This window comes from Medicago truncatula, chromosome 2 (assembly GCF_003473485.1).
Source record: "Medicago truncatula cultivar Jemalong A17 chromosome 2, MtrunA17r5.0-ANR, whole genome shotgun sequence".
Taxonomy (NCBI): Eukaryota; Viridiplantae; Streptophyta; class Magnoliopsida; order Fabales; family Fabaceae; genus Medicago; species Medicago truncatula.
In genome coordinates, this window is record NC_053043.1 from 25,364,913 (window position 1) to 25,387,166 (window position 22,254).

The window sequence follows — 22,254 nt, forward strand, 5'->3', positions numbered from 1 at the left end:
CGTTTTCCCAACATAAAAATTTCGCATAAATAATCAGAGTTTTTCAACGTAAACGGAATGTCACATTCTTTTCTTAAAATCATAAACTGAATAAATAACTATTTATCCTTTAAAATTCAATAACAAAATCTTTAAATACTTCGCAGCGGAATTTATTCAATAACTAAAACAGTCTTTGGCACGAAGGCCTCTTCGTAAATGTCTAATAAAAATCCAATCTTAAAAACATAGTCATAAATCTTCAAAAACAATACGTAAGGAATAGAAAAACAATAACAATGTTCCCATCCCGTTACGTATCAGAGCACCTAAGACACACGTGAGAGATAGTCCACTCACGACAGCAATCTAACAGCAACTTAAACTCGATCACCTGCAAGTTACTCATACGAAGAGCAACATTTCCAAGCAGAAAGGGTGAGATTTCACAAAACAATAATATTAAGCATATAATTCAACAATTATATTTAATCAACATCAAAGCATCTTAACATTCTTTATAGATAATAATATATCATTTAACACTTCAATCATAGTTTGTATAAACAATTACAACTTCACAAATTATCAACATAAACATCCTTGCCTCGACAAATGCGACTCTAACTCGACTATGCAACTTAGACCTATTATATGCATGTGGTACCAATACGGGGCATCAAGTCCCAATCGCTATTTGAGTATTATTATACTTCCAGAGCATCAAGCCCCAATCGCTATTTGAGTATTATTATACTTCCAGAGCATCAAGCCCCAATCGCTATTTGAGTATTATTATACTTCCAAGGCATCAAGCCCCCAACAATGAATGCTAATGCATGGACTCGACCTCTTAAAACATCTTAATTCGACAACCTCTTATATTAATCCAATAATTTGGAACATCATCATATTCAACATGTTAGACCGACTCATGCAGCTTAGTTAAATAACAACAACAACATAGGCAGTATGCAAAAACAACATGACATAATAATATCAAATGCAAGTCAACAACGTCTCAATTATTCACATATAATTCAAGTAATGCATATATATACAATTATATCACAATATAACAACATCAAATCATAATCAACATCAACTTTAACATCTTATATAATTCACATAATGCATATACAAATATATTACATTACTATCAACATTAAATCATATTATAATAGCTTCACAGATCATCAGTAATATTATATTCAACCCCCATTCCTACCCCAAGGATCAACTCACAACATGGGTTAAATAATCTTAAACACCTTAATTGAAATCATAGTACTTCTAGTTTTGAGGGTTGGTATTATCCCATAAGTTTTGGATTAATTTAGAAACGATTATGCTGAATTTTCATAAGGTTTCACTAAGACCTCCTTGGAGTATTTTCATCATATCTCAAAAACTAAAAATCATTTTCAAGTAAAACCAAAGCCGTTGGAAAGCTAACAAAATTATCTACAACTTTCATGTTTACACCAAAGGCCAATTCAAAACAGAAACGTGTGAAAAAGACGCAAGAACATAAAATAGCGTATGCTGTCACTGGGCAATTTCGCTGATAGCGAAAAGTGAGCTAATAGCGAAATAGTTACAGGGAGTTTCGCTAATAGCGAAATAGTTACAGGGAGTTTCGCTAATAGCGAAATCCTAGCGAGTTTTTCCCTTGCTGTTACGATTTCTGCACATTTCTCACCCAAAAAAACCAAATTTCATCTACCCAAATTTGATAGGAAACTTAACCTATGATTATTCTACAACCTGAACATCAATTCTTAACACAATTTCGATGGTTTCTACACCTTTCAATTCAAAAATCAATAATCAAAACCTAATCCCAATTATCCAACCTAAGAACAACAACATGTTAAATCACAAATTCAGAATCATAGGCTTAAGAAGATTGAATGTTAGTCCCACCCTTACCTTAGAAAGTGAAAATCGCAGACTCTAAGTGATTCTCCCTTCTCCTGGCCTTTTCTCCTTTTTCTCCAAAAACGATCGTACGTGCGTAATGTTTTCTAAACCTAGGTCTCTCCTATTTATATAACTCCATCTATCTTATCTTATTTCTCTTTCTCCCCCCAAACTCTCTAAAATCTCATAACAACCCCTAAACTCAATATTATTTTATTTTCAAATCTTATTCTATTAAATAATATAATAAGCCACTTAATAAATCACATAATCATATAAATATATTCTTAACCTATTAAAACAATCAAATTAATCAAATAATTCCAAGCGGGCGTTACAACTCTACCCCCCTTAAAAGAATTTCGTCCTCGAAATTCAAAGCACGCAAGAAAGGAATTCAATTATTGCCTAACCATCTTAAACCATATATAGCCAAATAGAAACTTCAACAAAACATGTAAACCACATCAAAGTTAGTCAATCAAACATGATCACATAATAAACATATCTATTAATCCGAAACACAACAACAATCAATCAAACAGCATAAAAATAGTAATACAACTGTTACTCGACACAACTAGACTCAGCTACTTGGCCGGATGGACCGACCTGCTCTGATACCAATTGCAACACCCCGTTTTCCCAACATAAAAATTTCGCATAAATAATCAGAGTTTTTCAACATAAACGGAATGTCACATTCTTTTCTTAAAATCATAAACTGAATAAATAACTATTTATCCTTTAAAATTGAATAACAAAATCTTTAAATACTTCGCAGCGGAATTTATTCAATAACTAAAACAGTCTTTGGCACGAAGGCCTCTTCGTAAATGTCTCATAAAAATCCAATCTTAAAAACATAGTTATAAATCTTCAAAAACAATACGTAAGGAATAGAAAAACAATAGCAAAGTTCCCATCCCGTTACGTATCAGAGCAGCTAAGACACACGTGAGAGATAGTCCACTCACGACAGCAATCTAACAGCAACTTAAACTCGATCACCTGCAAGTTACTCATACGAAGAGCAACATTTCCAAGCAGAAAGGGTGAGATTTCACAAAACAATAATATTAAGCATATAATTCAACAATTATATTTAATCAACATCAAAGCATCTTAACATTCTTTATAGATAATAATATATCATTTAACACTTCAATCATAGTTTGTATAAACAATTACAACTTCACAAATTATCAACATAAACATCCTTGACTCGACAAATGCGACTCTAACTCGACTATGCAACTTAGACCTATTATATGCATGTGGTACCAATACGGGGCATCAAGTCCCAATCGCTATTTGAGTATTATTATACTTCCAGAGCATCAAGCCCCAATCGCTATTTGAGTATTATTATACTTCCAGAGCATCAAGCCCCAATCGCTATTTGAGTATTATTATACTTCCAAGGCATCAAGCCCCCAACAATGAATGCTAATGCTTGGACTCGACATCTTAAAACATCTTAATTCGACAACCTCTTATATTAATCCAATAATTTGGAACATCATCATATTCAACATCTTAGACCGACTCATGCAGCTTAGTTAAATAACAACAGCAACATAGGCAGTATGCAAAAACAGCATGACATAATAATATCAAATGCAAGTCAACAACGTCTCAATTATTCACATATAATTCAAGTAATGCATATACAATTATATCACAATATAACAACATCAAATCATAATCAACATCAACTTTAACATCTTATATAATTCACATAATGCATATACAAATATATTACATTACTATCAACATTAAATCATATTATAATAGCTTCACAGATCATCAGTTATATTATATTCAACCCCCATTTCTACCCCAAGGATCAACTCACAACATGGGTTAAATACTCTTGAACACATTAATTGAAATCATAGTACTTCTAGTTTTGAGGGTTGGTATTATCCCATAAGTTTTGGATTAATTTAGAAATGGTTATGCTGAATTTTCATAAGGTTTCACTAAGACCTCCTTGGAGTATTTTCATCATATCTCAAAAACTAAAAATCATTTTCAAGTAAAACCAAAGCCGTTGGAAAGCTAACAAAATTATCTACAACTTTCATGTTTACATCAAAGGCCAATTCAAAACAGAAACGTGTGAAAAAGACGCAAGAACATAAAACAGGCTATGCTGTCACTGGGCAATTTCGCTGATAGCGAAAAGTGAGCTAATAGCGAAATAGTTACAGGGAGTTTCGCTAAATAGCGAAATCCTAGCGAGTTTTTCCCTTGCTGTTACGATTTCTGCACATTTTTCACCCAAAAAAACAAAATTTCATCTACCCAAATCCCAAATTTGGTAGGAAACTTAACCTATGATTATTCGACAACCTGAATATCAATTCTTAACACAATTTCGATGGTTTCTACACTTTTCAATTCAAATCAATAATCAAAACCTAATCCCAATTAGCCAACCTAAGAACAACAACATGTTAAATCACAAATTCAGAATCATAGGCTTAAGAAGATTGAATGTTAGTCCCACCCTTACCTTAGAAAGTGAAAATCGCAGACTCTAAGTGATTCTCCCTTCTCTTGGTCTCCCTTTTCTCCAAAGACGATCGTACGTGCGTAATGTTTTCTAAACCTAGGTCTCTCCTATTTATATAACTCCATCTATCTTATCTTATTTCTCTTTGTAACACCCCGTTTTCCCAATATTTAAAATTTCTTTTAAAACATAACATTTATCAGAGTAAACATCAAACAACGGGATATCACATATAACGTAATCCAACAGTTAAATAATAATTTAACCAATATCTTAAACATTTGCAGCGGAAAATCTTAACCATAATTCATGAAACGTTTTGGCACGCAGGCCCAACAAGTATCTCAAAAGAGTTAATCAAAACAGTAAATATTCATGGCAGTTCACGGAAGAGAATGAAGCATGTTATAGCATAAAACCCCATCCCGTTACGTATCAGAGCGACCTAGACGACACAGTGAAGGCAAGGCCACTCACGACAGCAACTGCACACTAAGCACGATCACCTGCAAGTTACCCATACGAAGGGCAACATTTTCGAGCAGAAGGGGTGAGATTTCATAATAAAATAACATTAATCAATGTAATTGCGAATCATAAATTAACATCATAATCATTCCATTATTAACTTTGCATAAATGCTACACAGTTATCGCGTAATCATATATCCAATTCATTATGAACAACGTAACATAATCAATAAACACTTATCACGTAATCACATATTCATTCATTATCAACAAGGCATCTTAATCATGACAATGTGACAATGCTCCTAGACTCCTTATATGCATGTGGTACCAATCGTCATCATAAGTATTAATATACTTTAATCGTGCGGAGGACAAAGCTCCTATAAAACGTGCGGAGGACAAAGCTCCTAATATTCGTGGTGAGGACTAAGCTCAATGATATGCTATGCATGGACACATATGAACAAAACATCGTAATCAACTTATCAACATGCATCCAATAATTTGGAGCTAAACTTCATCATATAATTATGCACTTAGTTAAATAACGGAAGCAGCATAAACAGGTCACATAACAAGATGATATCATTATATCAAAGCACATAATTTGTATCATTATCACATCTTCTTATCTTGCATGAATATACAATACAATAGTTCATATTCAATTAATATTAATATAACTTAAACAACTCTACAGTCTGCATTAAATGACATCACTAGGTCTCATTACTAGTTAGGGGTTCACTCTTGATCAACAAGTGCGACACAGATCGCATAAACACATAAACAAGTTCATCCTGGTTGTACTCGCGAGGCGAGAGTACTTACTCGCCATGGCGAGTACCACTCAACTCCCAAACTAAGGTTGTTCTGGGTTCCCTCTGATCCTACATTCATTCCTAATCAATGCTAGGTATGTTCAGGTACTCAAAGGCATACAAGATTCAACTAAAAAGGTCGAAACACGAAATATGACATGCACTCTGCCTAAGCTCGCGAGGCGAGGAAAGGTTGCTCGCCATGGCGAGTTGCACCAAACAACTCGCGAGGCGAAGGGAAGGGGCTCGCGTGGCGAGCGATGAAGTTCATCACTCGCGAGGCGAGGATCATCCCTCGCCGTGGCGAGCGATGAACAGAAGCACGGGCAGACTAGGGTTTTTCTCAAAAATCCATCACACAACATGGTTCAAAGCCTAATTTTGATTCCATAATCCATCCTAAACATGTTCTAAGGTTAAAGGACGGTTTCTACATCAATCTAAACAAGTTTTACCGTTTGATCATCAATTTTTAGGGTTTTGACCAAATTCCAAAACTTCTCTAAATCAATCCTAACTTTGTCAACTAATCATCAGAATTACAGTAAATAACATTATTGAATTATTAGTCTCACCCTTACCTTGTTTGAAGAAAATCGCAGCACTCTTGGTCTCTTGCTCCTCTCTAAGCTTTTCTCCCTTTTTCCAAAAGTTTTCACGTACAATGGTTTTCTAAAGATATTAGGTCTTCCCTATTTATACCTCTTTCTAATAACTTATCTTATCTCACTTTCTCCCCCAAAACTATCTAAAATATCAAAACAGCCCTCAACTAAATATTTTATATTATTTTCAAATCTTTATTCTATTTAACAATAAAATAAATCTCATAACATAATCAAATCCTCCAAAACTCATAACTTATCACGTCATCAATCAAATCATCATAAATCATCAAAACATACCAAAATCATGCACATATTATATAATTATAATATAATCACCTAAACTTGAATAAATAAACGATTAAACGAAAGTGGGCGTTACAACTCTCCCCCACTTAAAAGATTTTCGTCCTCGAAAATTTACCTTAAGCAAACAACTCTGGATAAGACTCCAGCATCTTACTCTCAAGCTCCCACGTCAAGCTTTCACCAGTCGCTCCCGTCCAAACGACTCTCACGAGAGGTATCTCCTTGCCTCTCAACGTCTTCACTTTACGATCATCAATCCTCACCGGTAAAGTCTCTACCGTAAGGTTGTCTCTAACTTGCACATCGTCACTTTGGATTACATGAGATGGATCCGGAACATACTTTCGAAGTTGCGACACATGGAAAACGTTGTGCAAATTCGCAAGATGCGGCGGTAAACCCACTCGGTAAGCCACCGTTCCAACTCTTTCCAATATCTGATACGGACCAATGAACTTCGGGGTCAACTTCTTTGACTTCAAAGCACGTCCTACACCAGTCATAGGAGTGACTCTCAAAAACACGTGGTCTCCTTCCTGAAATTCAAGATCTTTTCTACGCTTATCATGATAACTATTATTATAAGTGAACTCGATCAACGGAAGATGACTGTCCCAAGTTCCTCCTTGTTCAAGAACACAAATTCTCAACAAATCCTCTAGCGACTGAATTGTCCTCTCCGACTGACCATCTGTCTGTGGATGATACGCCGAACTCAATCTCAACTTCGAACCCAAGGCCTCTTGCAAACTTTTCCAAAATCTAGAAGTAAATCTTGGATCTCTATCTGACACGATGCTCGAAGGAACACCATGCAACTTCACAATCTCCTTGATATAAATCTCTGCCAACTGGGCAACAGGGAAACTAATATTAATAGGTAGAAAATGAGCTGACTTCGTCAACCTATCAACAATAACCCAAATTGCGTCGTTCCCTCTAGGAGTATTTGGCAAACTCGTCACAAAATCCATGGATATACTATCCCATTTCCATTCTGGCACGTCTAAAGGTACCATCATCCCAGCAGGTTTCTGATGCTCAACTTTCGACTTCTGACAAACTAAACAGGAATACACAAACTGTGCCACATCTCGTTTCAAACCAGACCACCAGAAAATCTTCTTTAAATCATGATACATCTTCGTAGCTCCCGGATGAATACTCAAACTACTTCTATGACTCTCTTCAAGAATCATCTTCTTAATCTCTTCATTATCTGGGATACAAATTCTTCCTCGGAATCTCAACACACCTTGATTGTCGATTTTAAAATCACTGTCTTCAGTCTGATCTCTAGCAACCAACAAGTCCACAAACTTTACATCAACTTTCTGTGCTTCCTTGATACTTTTCAGAAATTCACTATCAATCTTCAGCATACCTAGTTTCACGCTCTGAGGTGACCATTCACAAACCAAACTCATATCTCGGAACTGTTCAAGTAACTCGAACTCTCTGACCATCATGGCGGACATATGCAATGTCTTCCTACTCAAGGCATCTGCAACAACATTAGCTTTACCCGGATGATAATTCAAACCAAAGTCATAATCTTTCAACAATTCGAGCCATCTTCGCTGTCTCATATTCAATTCCTTCTGATCGAACAAATACTTCAAACTCTTGTGATCACTAAACACTTCAAATCTCGAACCATACAAGTAATGTCTCCATATCTTCAGTACAAAGACTACGGCCGCCAACTCGAGATCATGCGTAGGATAATTCTTCTCATGAATTCTCAACTGTCTTGAAGCATAAGCTACCACTTTACCTTCTTGCATAAGTACACCTCCTAAACCCAACTTGGACGCATCACAATAAACCACAAAAGGTTCATCTGACTTCGGCAAAATTAACACTGGAGCAGTCGTCAAACGCTTCTTCAATTCACCGAAACTTTTCTCACAATGAACGTCCCACACAAAAGTTTTACCTTTACAAGTCAACTGCGTTAGCGGAAGAGCTAACTTAGAAAACCCTTCAATAAACCTTCTATAGTAACCAGCTAAACCCAAGAAACTTCTAATCTCAGTAACTGACTTAGGAGTCTCCCACTGTGATACCGCTTCAACTTTAGACGGATCCACTGCAATTCCATCACCAGAAATAACATGGCCTAGAAAACTCACTTCTTTCAACCAGAATTCACACTTAGACAATTTAGCATAAAGCTTCTTCTCTTTCAACACTTGCAAAACAATCTTCAGATGCTCGGCATGTTCTTCTTCAGTCTTGGAGTAAATCAAGATATCGTCGATAAACACAACCACAAACCGATCCAAAAATGCATGGAAGATGCGATTCATATACTCCATAAACACTCCAGGTGCATTGGTAACACCAAAAGGCATAACTTTATATTCATAGTGACCATAACGCGTTCTGAAAGCTGTCTTCTGCATATCTTCATCTTTTACTTTAATCTGGTGATAACCTGATCTCAAATCAATCTTGCTGAAAACTCGTGCACCCACTAGCTGATCCATCAAATCATCAATTCTCGGAAGTGGATACCTATTCTTGATAGTTACCTTGTTCAACTGCCGATAATCAATACACAACCGCATACTACCATCTTTCTTCTTTACTAACAAAACCGGCGCTCCCCAAGGTGAAACACTCGGTCTAACAAACTTCTTCTCAAGCAAGTCTTCCAACTGTTTCTTCAACTCAGATAACTCAGAAGCAGACATACGATAAGGTGCCATCGAGACCGGCTTCGTTCCAGGAACAAGATCAATAGAAAACTCAACTTCTCTCTCTGGAGGCACATCAGGAATCTCATCTGGAAAAACTTCAGGAAATTCACATACCACCGGTAACCTGTCAATCACTGCTTGATTCTCAATAGATAAGGTAGCCATTAACGAAAACATCAAGATACCGTCGCGTTCCAGTTGCTTCAGCTGCTTAGTAGATAAAAACTCTACACCACTTTCCTCTTCGACGGAAGAGAAATGTACTGACTTGCTAAAACAATTAATAAGAACGTGGTTGTACTCTAACCAGTTCATACCTAAAATCACATCCATACCACTCAAAGGTAGACAAACTAAATCCATTTTAAAATCACGACCAAACATAGACAAAGGACATTTCAAACATACGAGAGAAGTAGTCACCGAACCCTTAGCTGGAGTTTCGACAACCATCTCTCCATTCATATCAGACAAATCAAGACCCAAAGCAGAAACACAATCGAAAGCAATAAAACAATGCGTAGCACCAGTATCAATAATAGCAACTAAAGGAGTATTATTAATATAGCAAGTACCTCTGATCAAACGATCCTCATTCTCTGTCTGGGTCCCAGTCAAAGCAAAGACCCTACCAGTAGTCGGCGCCCTCTTAGGCTGAGTACACTGTGAACTAATGTGACCCTCTCCATTGCAATTAAAGCACACAATGTCTGTACGATTGCAATCAGCTATAACATGACCTTTCTTGCCACACCGGTCACACTTCTTGATTTCCTCAGGGCAGACGTTGCTTTCGTGGCCTTTCTCACCACAATTGAAACACACAATCTCCGCAGCATCCTTCTTCTTAGGCCGCCTAACATCGACCATCTTCTGTTTACCTTTGTCAGCGGGGGCACTGTACGGCTTAGGACGACTCTGCTATCCCTTGCCCTTCCTTTCATTCACTACCTTGTAGTGAGCCTTCGTATCCTCTTCATAGATCCTGCAGCTATTAACCAAATCCTGAAAAACTCTCAGCTGTTGGTATCCAATCGCCCTCTTAATGTCGGGCCTCAAACCGTTCTCGAACTTGATGCATCTCGAGAACTCAGCATTCTCAGCAGTATAGTGCGGGTAGAACTTAGACAGCTCCACGAACTTGGCAGCATACTCTGTCACGGACATATTTCCTTGCTTCAGCTCAAGGAATTCGATCTCTTTCTTCCCGCGAACATCTTCCGGAAAGTATCTTCTCAGGAACTCTCTCCTGAAAACAGCCCAAGTCACAACAGCTCCCTCCTGTCCAAGGGTAGGCAGAAGAGCAACCCACCAGTCATCAGCTTCCTCGGCCAGCTGATGAGTACCAAACCGCACTTTCTGATCCTCCGTGCACTGCATAACCCGGAAAATCCTCTCAATCTCCTTAAGCCACGTCTGGGCTCCATCAGGGTCATAACGTCCTTTGAAAGTCAGAGGGTTCTTCTTCATGAACGTCTCCAACATCCTAGCTTCCGCGTTCGCACCAGCATTTGCGTTAGGTTGTTGTCCCACAGCTTGGGCAACAGCTTGTAGAGCAGCAGCTAACGCAGCATCGTTTCTTCCAGCCATTTCCGAGATTCTACAAAAGTAGCAACAACAACATAAGATAGTAATATAAATATTACTAAGACTCGACACAACTCTCTAATTGACCGGACGGATCGACCTGCTCTGATACCAATTGTAACACCCCGTTTTCCCAATATTTAAAATTTCTTTAAAAACATAACATTTATCAGAGTAAACATCAAACAACGGGCTATCACATATAACGTAATCCAACAGTTAAATAATAATTTAACCAATATCTTAAACATTTGCAGCGGAAAATCTTAACCATAATTCATGAAACGTTTTGGCACGCAGGCCCAACAAGTATCTCAAAAGAGTTAATCAAAACAGTAAATATTCATGGCAGTTCACGTAAGAGAATGAAGCATGTTATAGCATAAAACCCCATCCCGTTACATATCAGAGCGACCTAGACGACACAGTGAAGGCAAGGCCACTCACGACGGCAACTGCACACTAAGCACGATCACCTGCAAGTTACCCATACGAAGGGCAACATTTTCAAGCAGAAGGGGTGAGATTTCATAATAAAATAACATTAATCAATGTAATTGCGAATCATAAATTAACATCATAATCATTCCATTATTAACTTTGCATAAATGCTAAACAGTTATCGCGTAATCATATATCCAATTCATTATGAACAACGTAACATAATCAATAAACACTTATCACGTAATCACATATTCATTCATTATCAACAAGGCATCTTAATCATGACAATGTGACAATGCTCCTAGACTCCTTATATGCATGTGGTACCAATCGTCATCATAAGTATTAATATACTTTAATCGTGCGGAGGACAAAGCTCCTATAAAACGTGCGGAGGACAAAGCTCCTAATATTCGTGGTGAGGACTAAGCTCAATGATATGCTATGCATGGACACATATGAACAAAACATCGTAATCAACTTATCAACATGCATCCAATAATTTGGAGCTAAACTTCATCATATAATTATGCACTTAGTTAAATAACGGAAGCAGCATAAACAGGTCACGTAACAAGATGATATCATTATATCAAAGCACATAATTTGTATCATTATCACATCTTCTTATCTTGCATGAATATACAATACAATAGTTCATATTCAATTAATATTAATATAACTTAAACAACTCTACAGTCTGCATTAAACGACATCACTAGGTCTCATTACCAGTTAGGGGTTCACTCTTGATCAACAAGTGCGACACAGATCGCATAAACACATAAACAAGTTCATCCTGGTTGTACTCGCGAGGCGAGAGTACTTACTCGCCATGGCGAGTACCACTCAACTCCCAAACTAAGGTTGTTCTGGGTTCCCTCTGATCCTACATTCATTCCTAATCAATGCTAGGTATGTTCAGGTACTCAAAGGCATACAAGATTCAACTAAAAAGGTCGAAACACGAAATATGACATGCACTCTGCCTAAGCTCGAGAGGCGAGGAAAGGTTGCTCGCCATGGCGAGTTGCACCAAACAACTCGCGAGGCGAAGGGAAGGGGCTCGCGTGGCGAGCGATGAAGTTCATCACTCGCGAGGCGAGGATCATCCCTCGCCGTGGCGAGCGATGAACAGAAGCACGGGCAGACTAGGGTTTTTCTCAAAAATCCATCACACAACATGGTTCAAAGCCTAATTTTGATTCCATAATCCATCCTAAACATGTTCTAAGGTTAAAGGACGGTTTCTACATCAATCTAAACAAGTTTTACCGTGTGATCATCAATTTTTAGGGTTTTGTCCTAATTCCAAAACTTCTCTAAATCAATCCTAACTTTGTCAACTAATCATCAGAATTACAGTAAATAACATTATTGAATTATTAGTCTCACCCTTACCTTGTTTGAAGAAAATCGCAGCACTCTTGGTCTCTTGCTCCTCTCTAAGCTTTTCTCCCTTTTTCCAAAAGTTTTCACGTACAATGGTTTTCTAAAGATATTAGGTCTTCCCTATTTATACCTCTTTCTAATAACTTATCTTATCTCACTTTCTCCCCCAAAACTATCTAAAATATCAAAACAGCCCTCAACTAAATATTTTATATTATTTTCAAATCTTTATTCTATTTAACAATAAAATAAATCTCATAACATAATCAAATCCTCCAAAACTCATAACTTATCACGTCATCAATCAAATCATCATAAATCATCAAAACATACCAAAATCATGCACATATTATATAATTATAATATAATCACCTAAACTTGAATAAATAAACGATTAAACGAAAGTGGGCGTTACACTCTTTCTCCCCCCAAACTCTCTAAAATCTCATAACAACCCCTAAACTCAATATTATTTTATTTTCAAATCTTATTCTATTAAATAATATAATAAGCCACTTAATAAATCACATAATCATATAAATATATTCTAAACCTATTAAAACAATCAAATTAATCAAATAATTCCAAGCGGGCGTTACAACTCTACCCCCCTTAAAAGAATTTCGTCCTCGAAATTCAAAGCACGCAAGAAATGGAATTCAATTATTGCCTAACCATCTTAAACCATATATAGCCAAATAGAAACTTCAACAAAACATGTAAACCACATCAAAGTTAGTCAATCAAACATGATCACATAATAAACATATCTATTAATCCGAAACACAACAACAATCAATCAAACAGCATAAAAATAGTAATACAACTGTTACTCGACACAACTAGACTCAACTACTTGGCCGGATGGACCGACCTGCTCTGATACCAATTGCAACACCCCGTTTTCCCAACATAAAAATTTCGCATAAATAATCAGAGTTTTTCAACATAAACGGAATGTCACATTCTTTTCTTAAAATCATAAACTGAATAAATAACTATTTATCCTTTAAAATTCAATAACAAAATCTTTAAATACTTCGCAGCGGAAGTTATTCAATAACTAAAACAGTCTTTGGCACGAAGGCCTCTTCGTAAAAGTCTCATAAAAATCCAATCTTAAAAACATAGTTATAAATCTTCAAAAACAATACGTAAGGAATAGAAAAACAATAGCAAAGTTCCCATCCCGTTACGTATCAGAGCACCTAAGACACACGTGAGAGATAGTCCACTCACGACAGCAATCTAACAGCAACTTAAACTCGATCACCTGCAAGTTACTCATACGAAGAGCAACATTTCCAAGCAGAAAGGGTGAGATTTCACAAAACAATAATATTAAGCATATAATTCAACAATTATATTTAATCAACATCAAAGCATCTTAACATTCTTTATAGATAATAATATATCATTTAACACTTCAATCATAGTTTGTATAAACAATTACAACTTCACAAATTATCAACATAAACATCCTTGACTCAACAAATGCGACTCTAACTCGACTATGCAACTTAGACCTATTATATGCATGTGGTACCAATACGGGGCATCAAGTCCCAATCGCTATTTGAGTATTATTATACTTCTAGAGCATCAAGCCCCAATCGCTATTTGAGTATTATTATACTTCCAGAGCATCAAGCCCCAATCGCTATTTGAGTATTATTATACTTCCAAGGCATCAAACCCCCAACAATGAATGCTAATGCTTGGACTCGACCTCTTAAAACATCTTAATTCGACAACCTCTTATATTAATCCAATAATTTGGAACATCATCATATTCAACATCTTAGACCGACTCATGCAGCTTAGTTAAATAACAACAGCAACATAGGCAGTATGCAAAAACAGCATGACATAATAATATCAAATGCAAGTCAACAACGTCTCAATTATTCACATATAATTCAAGTAATGCATATACAATTATATCACAATATAACAACATCAAATCATAATCAACATCAACTTTAACATCTTATATAATTCACATAATGCATATACAAATATATTACATTACTATCAACATTAAATCATATTATAATAGCTTCACAGATCATCAGTAATATTATATTCAACCCCCATTCCTACCCCAAGGATCAACTCGCAACATGGGTTAAATACTCTTGAACACCTTAATTGAAATCATAGTACTTCTAGTTTTGAGGGTTGGTATTATCCCATAAGTTTTGGATTAATTTAGAAATGGTTATGCTGAATTTTCATAAGGTTTCACTAAGACCTCCTTGGAGTATATTCATCATATCTCAAAAACTAAAAATCATTTTCAAGTAAAACCAAAGCCGTTGGAAAGCTAACAAAATTATCTACAACTTTCATGTTTACATCAAAGGCCAATTCAAAACAGAAACGTGTGAAAAAGACGCAAGAACATAAAACAGGCTATGCTGTCACTGGGCAATTTCGCTGATAGCGAAAAGTGAGCTAATAGCGAAATAGTTACAGGGAGTTTCGCTAATAGCGAAATCCTAGCGAGTTTTTCCCTTGCTGTTACGATTTCTGCACATTTTTCACCCAAAAAAACAAAATTTCATCTACCCAAATCCCAAATTTGGTAGGAAACTTAACCTATGATTATTCGACAACCTGAATATCAATTCTTAACACAATTTCGATGGTTTCTACACTTTTCAATTCAAAAATCAATAATCAAAACCTAATCCCAATTATCCAACCTAAGAACAACAACATGTTAAATCACAAATTCAGAATAATAGGCTTAAGAAGATTGAATGTTAGTCCCACCCTTACCTTAGAAAGTGAAAATCGCAGACTCTAAGTGATTCTCCCTTCTCTTGGCCTTTTCTCCCTTTTCTCCAAAGACGATCGTACGTGCGTAATGTTTTCTAAACCTAGGTCTCTCCTATTTATATAACTCCATCTATCTTATCTTATTTCTCTTTCTCCCCCTAAACTCTCTAAAATCTCATAACAACCCCTAAACTCAATATTATTTTATTTTCAAATCTTATTCTATTAAATAATATAATAAGCCACTTAATAAATCACATAATCATATAAATATATTCTAAACCTATTAAAACAATCAAATTAATCAAATAATTCCAAGCGGGCGTTACAACTCTACCCCCCTTAAAAGAATTTTGTCCTCGAAATTCAAAGCACGCAAGAAATGGAATTCAATTATTGCCTAACCATCTTAAACCATATATAGCCAAATAGAAACTTCAACAAAACATGTAAACCACATCAAAGTTAGTCAATCAAACATGATCACATAATAAACATATCTATTAATCCGAAACACAACAACAATCAATCAAACAGCATAAAAATAGTAATACAACTGTTACTCGACACAACTAGACTCAGCTACTTGGCTGGATGGACCGACCTGCTCTGATACCAATTGCAACACCCCGTTTTCCCAACATAAAAATTTCGCATAAATAATCAGAGTTTTTCAACATAAACGGAATGTCACATTCTTTTCTTAAAATCATAAACTGAATAAATAACTATTTATCCTTTAAAATTGAATAACAAAATCTTTAAATACTTCGCAGCGGAATTTATTCAATAACTAGAACAGTCTTTGGCACGAAGGCCTCTTCGTAAATGTCTCATAAAAATCCAATCTTAAAAACATAGTTATAAATCTTCAAAAACAATACGTAAGGAATAGAAAAACAATAGCAAAGTTCCCATCCCGTCACGTATCAGAGCACCTAAGACGCACGTGAGAGGTAGTCCACTCACGACAGCAATCTAACAGCAACTTAAACTCGATCACCTGCAAGTTACTCATACGAAGAGCAACATTTCCAAGCAGAAAGGGTGAGATTTCACAAAACAATAATATTAAGCATATAATTCAACAATTATATTTAATCAACATCAAAGCATCTTAACATTCTTTATAGATAATAATATATCATTTAACACTTCAATCATAGTTTGTATAAACAATTACAACTTCACAAATTATCAACATAAACATCCTTGACTCGACAAATGCGACTCTAACTCGACTATGCAACTTAGACCTATTATATGCATGTGGTACCAATACGGGGCATCAAGTCCCAATCGCTATTTGAGTATTATTATACTTCCAGAGCATCAAGCCCCAATCGCTATTTGAGTATTATTATACTTCCAGAGCATCAAGCCCCAATCGCTATTTGAGTATTATTATACTTCCAAGGCATCAAGCCCCCAACAATGAATGCTAATGCATGGACTCAACCTCTTAAAACATCTTAATTCGACAACCTCTTATATTAATCCAATAATTTGGAACATCATCATATTCAACATCTTAGACCGACTCATGCAGCTTAGTTAAATAACAACAGCAACATAGGCAGTATGCAAAAACAGCATGACATAATAATATCAAATGCAAGTCAACAACGTCTCAATTATTCACATATAATTCAAGTAATGCATATACAATTATATCACAATATAACAACATCAAATCATAATCAACATCAACTTTGTGCTCCCCGATTTTCGGATATCAAACCATTGATTGATTTGAATCGTCAATCTTTGAACTCTCAATTTTTACTCGTGGGCAGGGAAAAAATGAGTAAAAAACCCTTATCGAGACTTTGGATTCGGGGGTTGGTTTCGAATAGGGAAGGTGTTAAGCACCCTAAACGACTTCGGTACTCCGAAGGAACCGCTTACCTAGATTATCTTGTGCTAAATTCATTTGCTTACTTGAAAAATTATTACCTAAAAATCTATGTAAAAGAATGGAGGGAGAATAAGTATGTTTTTGGTTATTTTTATTTGATTTGGAAGGACAAGTCCTCTGCCTACGTACCCTTTTTTGGGAAAGGGATCAAAACCGACGTAGTTCCACTAAAAAATTCTTTGGTGGGTTAGGTTGATTTTAAGATTTTTTTGAAAAATGGGTTTTAAGAAGAGAAAGAGGCCTCAAGGCATGAGATAAAAAAATGAGTGAGGTTGATTGATTTTAAATTTTGAAAATGATTGAAGTTGAATTAAAATTGATTGAGAGTTTGATTAAGAAAATAAAGGAAAAATGTTATTAAGAAAATGACTTTGAAGTTTTGCATATTTGATTTTTTTTTTTGAGAAAATGATTTTTCTAAACTAACGTAACGTCGTAAAAAAAAACGAGCGGAAACGGTAAATAAATTGTGGTAGTGTTGGTGCTTGTGTTACCTACATTATTACATCAATTCCTAAATACAACCCTAAGGCCTTTATGCCAAAATAAAATGCAAGAAATAAAATTACATCAATTCCCTATTTATACACACTAAGTCAATGACGAAATAAGATGATGAGAAAATTAAATGTGCATGCTATGATTCAAGACAAAAATTAAATCGTTAGTAAGCATAAGAAATATCATGGTGAATGAGACATAAGAAATAAAAAGCAAGGAATAAAGACAAGCAACAATTAAAATCATCATATAAGAAATAAAAAAAAAATTTAAAAGAAAACAAATAGGATGGATTTTTAAAATTAGAGAAAATTAAGATGATAAGAACAATATTTTTGGAATTTTTAAAAGCATTAAAATGTAAAAAAAAATGTAAAAAGTATTTAAAAATGATAAAGAACAATTAAAAAAAAGAAAATACAAAATTGGCTCAGCAGGATTTAATCTGGACCGTTGGATGAATCCAGAGGTCCAAATCTGAATCCCAAGATCTCATCACAGCCATAGGATCTAAGATCCAACGGTTTTAAAAATAAACAGAACAAAGGAAGGAAATCACAGAAAGCACAGCGACCGTCAGATCAACGATCTGACGGTTCAAACAGAAAACACACCACAGTCCATCCAGCGGAACACATACAGGATTTAATGACAGATCATACAGTAGCCGTCAGATCAAGGAACGATCCAGATCTGATGGCTACTAACGCGATGGAGCATCGTAAGGTTGTGAATACGCGCGCGTGTGATCCGGCAAAAAAGAAAGCACTATAAAAGCAATTTTAACAAAAAAATCAAAACAAATCCAAAACACTTCTCTCTCTAAGTTTATTTTAGAGAGAGAAGCTCTCCCTTCTCACTACAAATGACAGATCGGAGAAGAAGGAGGAAGGCGGTGGCCGGAGCTGCTCCGGCGCGGTGGTCGGCCATAGCGCCGCCGCGTCGGAGCTTTTTTTATTTTATTTTTTGAAATTTTTTTACATCAAAAGCTTCTTCTCCTTCTCCTCTATACAAATCCGGTGTTATTTTTTAAAAGGGTAGAGAGATTTGAGCTAGATCTACAAATGAAGATTTGAAAATTTTTTACCTCTTTTTGCTTTGTTGTTGTCGTTTCTGGTCCGATCTGAGCTTCTAAGCTGTTGCCGTGTTTGTTGCCGTGTTTGTTGTGGTATTCTGAGCTGTTGTTGTTATGCGATTCGGATTTGTTATGGTTATTAGCTTCTGAGCTATTGTCGTTGTTGTATGATTCGGATTTGTAGTGATATAGATCCGGATTTGTGTTGTTGGGTTCGGACTTGTATTGATTTGAGGTGTTTATGTTGTTATTGTGTGTTTCTGGAAATGATTGAGGTTCATGTGTTCTTGATATTGTTCATGAGTTCATGAAATTTTGGGTTTTGATCCAAAATTTTGGAGAGAGAAAATTGGAGATTGTTTATGAGTGTGATTGTTGATTATTGTGACTGACTTCCTCTGACCTCGTGAACAGTGCACTGACAAGCCATTTATAGTAAAATATTAGGGTTTGTCTCTGATACATTGAAATGACCAAATTACCCTTGCAGCTGAGACTTGGAGAAAAAGACTTGACAAAAAATAAAAATAAACAACAAAAAAAAGCAAAAATAATAAAAATAAAAAAATAAACAAATAAAAAAAGAAGAAGAAGAAGAAGAAAGACCAAAGTCACTTACGTGACTGTCTTCTCTTTTTTTCTTGAAAATAAAATAAAAAAAATAAAAATAAAAATAAAAATGAAGATTAAATAAAAATAAAAACAATGTCCCTTCGGAACCAAATGAGGTACTTCAAAGTAACCTCCCTGCCGAAATTTTGTTTGAAATGATAAAAATAAAAAAAGACGCGACTTTTAAAATACGGTTAGACCTTCTCTTTTTTTTTTTTTATGACATGACCGTTACGATTAAAAAGACTATATAACAAAAAATGCGTCATAAAAATGAAAGTGAGACGGTTTTAATTGTTGTGAAATGCAAACGTTGATTTAAATGTAAAATAAAAACTTTTTGAATGACTAAAGACAAGAAACACGAATTTTAAATGGTAAAAAAAAACGAACAAAAGGGAACGTGAACCATTTTAAAATACGGACAAACGATCTTAAACGGTCCAAAATTGGGGTATGACAAACTTTAACATCTTATATTATTCACATAATGCATATACAAATATATTACATTACTATCAACATTAAATCATATTATAATAGCTTCACAGATCATTAGTAATATTATATTCAACCCCCATTCCTACCCCAAGGATCAACTCACAACATGGGTTAAATACTCTTGAACACCTTAATTGAAATCATAGTACTTCTAGTTTTGAGGGTTGGTATTATCCCATAAGTTTTGGATTAATTTAGAAACGGTTATGCTGAATCTTCATAAGGTTTCACTAAGACCTCCTTGGAGTATTTTCATCATATCTCAAAAACTAAAAATCATTTTCAAGTAAAACCAAAGCCGTTGGAAAGCTAACAAAATTATCTACAACTTTCATGTTTACATCAAAGGCCAATTCAAAACAGAAACGTGTGAAAAAGACGCAAGAACATAAAACAGGCTATGCTGTCACTGGGCAATTTCGCTGATAGCGAAAAGTGAGCTAATAGCGAAATAGTTACAGGGAGTTTCGCTAATAGCGAAATCCTAGCGAGTTTTTCCCTTGCTGTTACGATTTCTGCACATTTTTCACCCAAAAAAACAAAATTTCATCTACCCAAATCCCAAATTTGGTAGGAAACTTAACCTATGATTATTCGACAACCTGAATATCAATTCTTAACACAATTTCGACAGTTCCTACACTTTTCAATTCAAAAATCAATAATCAAAACCTAATCCCAATTATCCAACCTAAGAACAACAACATGTTAAATCACAAATTCAGAATCATAGGCTTAAGAAGATTGAATGTTAGTCCCACCCTTACCTTAGAATATGAAAATCGCAGACTCTAAGTGATTTTCCCTTCTCTTGGCCTTTTCTCCCTTTTCTCCAAAGACGATCGTACGTGCGTAATGTTTTCTAAACCTAGGTCTCTCCTATTTATATAACTTCATCTATCTTATCTTATTTCTCTTTCTCCCCCCAAACTCTCTAAAATCTCATAACAACCCCTAATCTCAATATTATTTTATTTTCAAATCTTATTCTATTAAATAATATAATAAGCCACTTAATAAATCACATAATCATATAAATATATTCTAAACCTATTAAAACAATCAAATTAATCAAATAATTCCAAGCGGGCGTTACAACTCTACCCCCCTTAAAAGAATTTCGTCCTCGAAATTCAAAGCACGCAAGAAATGGAATTCAATTATTGCCTAACCATCTTAAACCATATATAGCCAAATAGAAACTTCAACAATACATGTAAACCACATCAAAGTTAGTCAATCAAACATGATCACATAATAAACATATCTATTAATCCGAAACACAACAACAATCAATCAAACAGCATAAAAATAGTAATACAACTGTTACTCGACACAACTAGACTCAACTACTTGGCCGGATGGACCGACCTGCTCTGATACCAATTGCAACACCCCGTTTTCCCAACATAAAAATTTCGCATAAATAATCAGAGTTTTTCAACATAAACGGAATGTCACATTCTTTTCTTAAAATCATAAACTGAATAAATAACTATTTATCCTTTAAAATTCAATAACAAAATCTTTAAATACTTCGCAGCGGAATTTATTCAATAACTAAAACAGTCTTTGGCACGAAGGCCTCTTCGTAAATGTCTCATAAAAATCCAATCTTAAAAACATAGTTATAAATCTTCAAAAACAATATGTAAGGAATAGAAAAACAATAGCAAAGTTCCCATCCCGTTACGTATCAGAGCACCTAAGACACACGTGAGAGATAGTCCACTCACGACAGCAATCTAACAGCAACTTAAACTCGATCACCTGCAAGTTACTCATACGATGAGCAACATTTCCAAGCAGAAAGGGTGAGATTTCACAAAACAATAATATTAAGCATATAATTCAACAATTATATTTAATCAACATCAAAGCATCTTAACATTCTTTATAGATAATAATATATCATTTAACACTTCAATCATAGTTTGTATAAACAATTACAACTTCACAAATTATCAACATAAACATCCTTGACTCAACAAATGCGACTCTAACTCGACTATGCAACTTAGACCTATTATATGCATGTGGTACCAATACGGGGCATCAAGTCCCAATCGCTATTTGAGTATTATTATACTTCCAGAGCATCAAG